Below are 8,969 nucleotides of genomic sequence, written 5' to 3' on the forward strand. Positions count from 1 at the left end.
AACAATTCTACGTCTTTTGGCATTTTGGTCTGTAGTTCTTCGACATATTCCTTAATGATGGACATCCGGTTCATCACACTGTTACGATTGTCAGATCACACGTTTGCATGAGAGGATTCTACATAATTTATCATTCATTCTTAAGATTATATTCTTTACACTGAAAGTTGTCTTATTCCGTTTGGAAAATGTAATTGATGATTAAAGTCGATCAGTCTTGTCTGACGATGATGTGTTGTGATAAACCGGTTATGACGAATGATTCAACTGCCTCACTGTTCCGACTGCGCTGGTGACATACAGGAGAATTAGAAACCGTCCATCAAAGTCATATACGGATTGGAAGTTGATAATGGGTGCATTTTATCAAAAAGTTGCGTTGCACCGTCATTTTTTTTAACGCAGGATTCATAAATGATCATTATGATGACCGTAACGCGATGCAACGATGGAACAAACGATGCCGACACCAAACTGTACGCTGAATATGCAATTTGGACGGTCTGGAGACGGTTCCGCTATAATGACTGGTATTACTCTTTGTATGATTTACATCTTTACATCTGCGTATTTATCTACATATTTCTCTTTCCATCGAGATTCGCATTTCAATCGATTTATCTGTCTTCCTCTTCTTCTCTCCCTGCCCTCTCTATCTACCTACCAACCAACCAGTATATCTTTGCACTTTCGTAAGAAAAAAGGTGTAACGTCCACGTATATATGCATGCCCCAGGAGCATTGCTGCAATACTGACGCAGCCTGTGTAACGAAGCCCTTGGACATAACCACTAATTGATAGCACAGACAAGATGTTTAAAGTGCGGACTTTCCAAGGTCCTTCGCCCTCCCCATCTAGTATCAACACATGTCTCTGACAAGTACCATTCCCTAATGCCTTTCCTGTCTCTTGAACTTATATCTCGAATTTGTTGCAAGCTGCTAAGTTCATTCTAAGACCACTGTCACACCAAAGGAAGTGGACTCCGGACTGAGCTTTTTTTTTTTTTGGGGGGGTTCCATTATTATATTTTGCGCAGTATGCGTTTCTGAGAATCGGACTCATTGGTGTGAGTGTATTATGTCAGTCTATTATTTCTACTTCCGAGGGTGACATGGTGTTAATTCAAGGAGTTTTGTAAAGGCTGCGGGATCCCAACCGAACTTTTTTTTTCTCTCTCTCTCGTCTCTCTGGCTTGTCCTTTCAAGAACACTAAATTATCTTTTGGTCAAGGTCGATGCCGGAATGGCCGATAGGTAATATATTCCATCAACAGACCGCTGTCGGCAATTTGCATGTCATAATCTCTTAACATTGTATACAAAGAGAACAACAATAGTCTCTTGTCAGTCATAATTTTAGTATATACTGAAGGACTGGCACGCTCTATTCTATTAGCTTTAGACGTATCAGATCTGACGACCAAGCACGCCAAAAATTATACAAGAGGGGCGAGACATCGTTAGTCCATCCCAGCTTGCCCTTCAATCGTTTGTGATCAGGATGATGATGGGATTATGTTCGGATGGAAAGAGCTTAACTATTTTTATTTGTCTTTGCGGTAGAAAAAAGAAGAAAATTTACTTTATCTAGCCAAATATATTTTCCATTTTATGAACATCTTTTATCTAAATGGAGTATAAGAGCCTAAAGAATTGTCCACATTTGCTCTAAATACGACACAATCGTCGTTTGATAATCCCATCTAGTGAGAATCATGCAGTTCCAAGGTTTACAGTTCAGGTTATTACAGTATGGAAACTAGTTAAATGAGTCATCTGCCTGTTTCGTGACTATACTTTGAAATTAGACATGATCATTTTCACCTCCAATATCCATCAGGGTGTTTCCTGTGATATAGCTGTCCCCTTTCAATTCTGATTTTCAGCTGAGCGCTTCAAGAGCGGTCATCCAGAGTTTGTCATAATCGAAGTTGTCACACCTTCCAAGGACGTATACTACTTTTTTCAAGTCATTTATCGATCTTCGCTGTAACACCTCCCTACAATCAAGACAATGACCTCGTCAACAGGAAGTGCCGAAGCCAGCCGAAGGCATCATTTCCTTTCCCTTTCCATTCAAGCCATGTCCGCCAGAGCGTGGTCTAACGCCACACCAGGTCAACCCAATGGACATTGGGTCACCGTCTTCTGATTCTGACGCTTTATTGCGTTGATTAAAGAAATTTTATGCTTGGATTTTGCCACTTGGATTGCAATCAATACACCGACCCCGTTAATCCTCTCTTAACTTTTTTCGTTCTTGAGTGGTTATTTTCTTAGAAACAAGCCAAGATGAAATTGATTAGAGATGAACTTTTTCTGAGGTCACAGCAGAAATGAAAGGGTGTATATCGCTCTAATTGCTTCATCCCGTAAAGCAATCCTCATTTTATTTGAATATTTCGAATTAAGTAGATCATACGGTAGAGAAAAGTAAGAAAAAAAAACGCTAGTCTTGTTGAAAGAATATTTTGCAATGAAACATGCTGTGAACAGTAAACACAATAAAGTTTACCCCTTTGACCATCCTTATTAAAAATGTACCTTGTTTTATCATAGATATTTTAATTACGAGGCTAAAACATGTATAATGTGTGATAACAATAACACGATTTTGTACTTTCATGATAACTTGATGCCCGGTTCTAAAGATTCGCATTCGAGTGAGAAAACTTACAAGATAATTCCTTTATAAATGCATGAAGTGTATTGTTGCCATGAGATAACCCACGTTTGGGATGATTTATCCGGGTTGCCGTACCATTATAAGCTACTTCGATATGACACAATAATGATTCAAGTTCAGACACTTCCTCGTTCATCGAACTAAATCAGTTTACTTTCTATGCATTTTCAATCTGGAAGCAGGTGGCCCGAGATTGTTTAATGACGTCACAAGGCCTGCCTCTCTGATTCAATTGCAATCATAATAATTTTACCTTCAATCACTAATTGTATAAAGCATCGATTGGTGATGTCTTCAGGGCGCTTCGCGTCCTACCCGTAGAGCGCCGAGTCCCCAGCCTTCTCGAACGGTCGGGCACTCGCCCTTTTAACAAATTATCTCCAATTAAATCCTATCCCTGCATTTTTCACGTGTTCATTATGGTTAGAACTATATCAGTGCCATAAATAACTTTGCCCCAGTTTATGCTGTAAGCTTAATGGATCCAATTCCATGCGTGGCCACTGATAGACATGGTAAGTAATTCGGTTATACCGCTATGCGTGTAATCTCCTTTGTTTACAACGTTCAAGTGGTTCCCTTGTACTAAATTTTATGCCGATGATGTAAATCACAAGTGTACAGTAATTTGCATAGTCTGGTACAGAAATATAGGTAGATATAACCAGGGGCCGCGGAAGCGGGGGGGGGGAGCTTCAGTCAGCCGCCACTTTTTTCCATAACTGTGTACAAAAACGTAAAAATTACCTTATGATTGAGATTTTTTGCATGGTCAGCCACCCCCTACTTTGAAAACCGTTCCACGGCATTGATAACATGCAGATATATTTTGCAAAGCGTTATCACTTTCGCATCAATGTCGTAGTAAAAATATATAAGTCCATGTTGCTCCCGTCTGTGTCGGTCCTAGTATAAGAATCAGGATATTTGTTTGTGTGTGTCTGTGTGTGTGTGCAAGAATCTTTTCCCTGTACCCTACATCACGATCAGAATTAGAACACAAATCACATGTGACCTGTCATTCGATATAATGATATATAACCTAGCAAAAACAATAATTGGGTTAATGTCGAGGTATGTGATTTATTTCCTCCATTCGTTTCTCATTTTAATGTCGTGAAATCTGACTTCTTGAACCCTATGGAGAGGATAATTCATAGAAATCAATATATCTCTGAACAAGATGTATGGGGGAGGTTGAGTACTAAGAGAATCTCCTTTGTTTTTTAGTTCCAATAATAGTCGATATAATGACACTGAATGTTACACAACATATATGATTTATGTTTTTATAAGGCTGTACCGATTGTTCGAAAATAAATACGGTCTCTTATGTTTTCGGCAGGTTACTACGATAATAACGTGGATGAGTATTGTCTTTTAAACGTCTTAAGTTTCGTTGCATTGTATGCTCAAGTCACATTTTCATGCAAATGATGTTTTCTCACCAATATTCGAATTCCCAGCTTTTGCTTGCAAAGTCGTGGTGCTTTACTTTGACTTTCTTAAAACCCATTTTAAACATTTTATTTTACACATTCAAGCTCAAATTAAACTTCATTGATCGATGATGCACTACTTGATACACTGCACGCACTAACAGATATCAGCGGGTGAGCTCAACATGAATGCTTAGATACGAGATGATCCTTTAAAGAGTTCTCGACATAGCTTGTACGCTCTCCCTTCGAAGCTTAATATTCACGGCCCGGGGGTCACCGGGGATCTGCGTGCAGGAGGTGCGACCCTAATTGCTTATCGCCCTAGGTCTCCAGCTTTATGTCAGAGAGTATAAAATCAATGCTCCCTAAGAAGTACATTTGTTTCTTTCATTTATCTTTTTGTGTCGTTTCAGGTATTCGTTTGCGAGTCACATCAGCTTTCTTCGCAAAATGCACTCATACTAATTCTTAGTTGTTCAAAGCTCTATCACATAAAATCTTTAGATATCGAATTCAAATTTGTATCCCGGATTTGTATAGGATTTTCGGACTCGATTAATTTTTTTCACAAGTAAAATGTAATAGATCTCACTAAAAATCAAATATATTAATAGATATGGAACTACGGATTTTTTTTTAAAATATAGATATGAAGAAAATGAACGTGGACCTTAGATTCAGATAAGCCTTAAAGATGATCAGTTGTAGATATGAATCGCGTGATAGTTAAAAAAAAATAGGATTGTAGATTCAGATATACCCCAAAGGCGATCAGTGGTTGATATGAAACGAGTGGGCTTTCAAAACGAGACAAAAGTAAAAGGATGGTAGCTTCAGATACACTTGGAATGCAATTAGTGGTAGAACTAGGGATATTTTATAAGTGACGGTAGATTCAGATACAGGTCTACCTTAAAGACAATCGGTGATAGATATCCAACTAAGTTTGGCTCCCGGGGGGGGGGGGCAGTCAAATAAATTGCTGTACACACGCGTGGCCAAGGAATTTCCAAACACCCCCTAAACGATTTTTTTTCTGTGTGATAAATAACCCCCTAAACAATTTTTTTACGGGCTTTATTTACACATTTTGACCCCTTAACAAGTTGTCGCCGAAATATTACCTCGGGAGGAAAAAACATACCCTAAATACGTTGGATACTGCGATTGACCATTTACCAAAACCACCCTTTTTCTTGAAAATCGGTGTCTTTGATATATACCCTTAACAAGTCTACGCGCGGACCGCGTCCAAAACTGAAAAAACACCCCTTTAAACGCGTTTTTTGGTCACGCGTGTGTACAGCAAAATATTTGACTGCCCCCCCCCCCCGGGGGTTGGGCTTTGAGATCAGGAGGAAAGTGAAATAGGACGGTAGATTGAGATAGGTTTTCGCGGTGATCAGTGGTAGATTGGAAACTAGGGAGCTTTAGAAAATAGGACGAACATGATTTAGGGCTATAGATTTAGAAATATCGATCAGTTGTAATTATGAAACGATGGAGATATTCAACAACACAACACATGAGAAACATGGCGATAGAATCAGATTTACAATGAAGACAATCAGTGTTAGATATGAAACTAGTGATATTTTATAACCACGGCGGAATGGAACGAGGACCTTATAGATTAAGAAAGGCGTGAATGGTGATGAGTAGTAGATATAAAAACTAGTGAGAATTCATAGACAAGAAAAATGGGATCTAGATTCAGATAAACTTTGAATGCGACCGACGGTAGATATGCCATCAGAAAGATTTTATCAACAAATTTTAGGCATTACTCCTTTCTGTTTAAGATCGCTGTGCTCGATCTGCAATAAAAATCATAAGTCAGAAAAAATTGGAGCCAGTGGGATTCGAACCTGCCATCTACTTCTATCAGGGCAGCGAATCAACCTCCAGTCTATTCTGGTTCACGGCTAAGCCACAATGAACTCGAATTCAAATACCCTCGATCCTCTTCTTTCTGACTCATTAAGATTTTTGAAGGGAAAGGACGACGGACGTGAAATAGGACGATAGATTCAGATAGAGGCGACCAGTGTTAGATATAAAAAAAGTGAGATTTTGAAAGTACAACGGTGAAGGGAACGGTTGAGTCAGATAGCCTTGAAGCCAATCAGCGGTAGATGTAGAACTAGTGAAGTTTTGAAAATCACGACGGAAGTATAAGAGGGCGGTAGAAATACGGCAGTCAGTGCAAGATATGCAACAAGAAAGATTTTAAAGGTATTTTTTAACTTTGTGAGCAGCTGATTTAAAAAATTCTCAAACCAAGAAGAAACATGTGTACAAGTGCATGTATTAGAACTAATAAACCCTGAAAACAACCATTATTGAGAATGAAAAGCTAAAACTACAAGGCAAACCCTGAATTTGTAAATAGGCGTCTATAAGACGCCTAAATAGTATACATAAGTGTATGGAATGAAATTAAGATGGTGTTTCCGGTCACTTTATATTTCAATTTTTGAAGCACTAAATAATTATTTTCGAATGCAATTTTTTCTGGGCTTCATTTTTGTAACATATCAAAGACACAGGTGACAAGTGTGAACTTCTAGCTCAGATTTTTTTAAAGTCAAACCAATGTTAACCAATCACTTTAAAGAGAAAACAAGGACGGACATGAAATAGGACGGTAGATTCAGATAATATTTGAAGGTTATCAAGGGTAGATGTGAAACTAGTGCGCTTTTGAAAGTTCAACAAAAATGAAAGGATGGTAGATTCGGGTACTGATTAAAGTCGACAATTGATCAGATCAGTGCTAGATGTAAAAATAGGGAGCTTTTATGAATATGACGGAAGAAAAAGAGTACATTTCATTCACATTGATCTTTTTAGGTTGATCATTATTAGATACGAAACTAGTGAAGATTTAAAATTTGGACGGAAGTAAAGTAATAATAATAATTATACTTTTTATATAGCGCTTAATACTTGCTTTGTCAGAAGTCTCTAAGCGCAGCTCTACAGTATATGCAGCATAATTACCCTGGCTTTAGCAGTGCAGCTGTTACGCGCGCTACGTTTCAAGGAATAAATTCCTGCCAGGTACCCATTTACCTCACCTGGGTTGAGTGCAGCACATTGTGGATCAATTTCTTGCTGAAGGAAATTACGCCATGGTTGGGATTCGAACCCATGGCCCTCTGTTTCAGAGTCCGGAGACTAACCCACTGGGCCACAACGCTCCACAACGGTACAGATAGTTCTCAAATAGTTCTCAGTGGTTTTAGATATGAAACTAGGGACTTTTTATGCGATAGATTCATACGATAGATTCGGATGGATCTTTTTAAGTTGATCACTAATAGATACCAAACTAGTGAATTTTTTTAATCGGGACGAAAGTGAGAGAGGAGATTCGGGTGGTTCTTAAATGTGATCAGTAGTAGTTATAAAACTACGGACCTTGTATGCGATATATAGATACGACAGACTCAGATAGATCTTTCAAGTTCATCATTATTAGATACGAAACGAATGAAGTTTTGAAATCAGGACGGAGGTGAAATAGGATGGTAGAATCAGATAGGCATTAAAGCCGAAACTAGGGAATATTTATTAACTAGACGGAAGTGAAAGATGAAGGCAGGACTTCAAATGGGATTATGGAAGTAGAAAGCTTTGAAGAACATGATCCATTGACTACTGGAACCGGGTTATCCCTGTTCAAAGTTATTGGGAATCTCCGGAGCAACCGTTGCTCGAGCAAATGTCATGAAACCTAGTATTCAATAGTCAAAAGGTTAAGTGAATAAGGAAGGTAGATTCAGATAAAAGGCAATTTGCGCATGCGCAGTCTAAATAAAATTTCGGACTAAGTATGCAAAGACCAGTCTTGTCTGGAACTTTTACCCTCTTTGCGTAACTTCACCATTTATCCATGCCTGACTCTGAATATTGGTATAAAATGGCGAGAAGCGACTTATGAATCCGGCTGTTTTATAACACCTTTTTTCGACGGAAAGAAAATTATGCGCTCGATCAATGAGGGGCTTGATAACCACTATTGTTTTAGCTATCGCAATGATTCTTTATGAGTTGTCTTTTTTTTAGATTGATATTAATCGTAAGATTTAATTTATGTTTCATCGGAAACTTTGTAAACGACTGATCAATTGCACAATTATCAGAAGTCACTTAGAAATATGAACTCCTCTCATGAATTAAACTCCAACAACATAACATAGAGATTAGATATCGAGAGACGGTTTAGATTGTCATAGATCCAACACCCCTATTTGGTAAACATTGGATTTGTATGACTTTCATGCAGCTTCATTGCCGAGCTGCCACTTGAATAAAAATAATTATCATCCAACACTGCTTCGAAACGCAATGATGTTTTGCATATCATGGTACGTCTCCAGATCGCGTTCCGTAATCATTGTGTATGGTGTGAATACGTGTCATAGTCAGAGACATACGACACCTTGGGGATATCGATCCGCATAGGTCGCATAAAATCGCAACCTCTCATCGTCACCAAATGTTTAATTCAAAGTGGAAACAGTAGAGGCCATGTCATCGGAAAAACCTCCTCTTCATCAACCGGCTGGCTAATTAAGAGATCGACCGGTGTAGCGTATGATCGTGTGACTTCGGCGATCTGGTTTCTGGAATTGGATACACCGAATCGCGACGAGACTAAAGCTGAAAGCAAGTCCCAGTTTTGGGGCTAAATGAGATCGATTTGAGGCCTACTTTCAGCACCTGTATCCTCGGATTCTGACTTTCATGAGCTGTATCTTTCAGTCTTAGAATGAAGTCACGTGACCGCCTGTGACATTGAGTGTCAGACAATAAGAGTTAAAGACAAGACG

The sequence above is a fragment of the Lytechinus variegatus genome, chromosome 11, assembly GCF_018143015.1.
Source record: "Lytechinus variegatus isolate NC3 chromosome 11, Lvar_3.0, whole genome shotgun sequence".
NCBI classification, from domain to species: Eukaryota; Metazoa; Echinodermata; class Echinoidea; order Temnopleuroida; family Toxopneustidae; genus Lytechinus; species Lytechinus variegatus.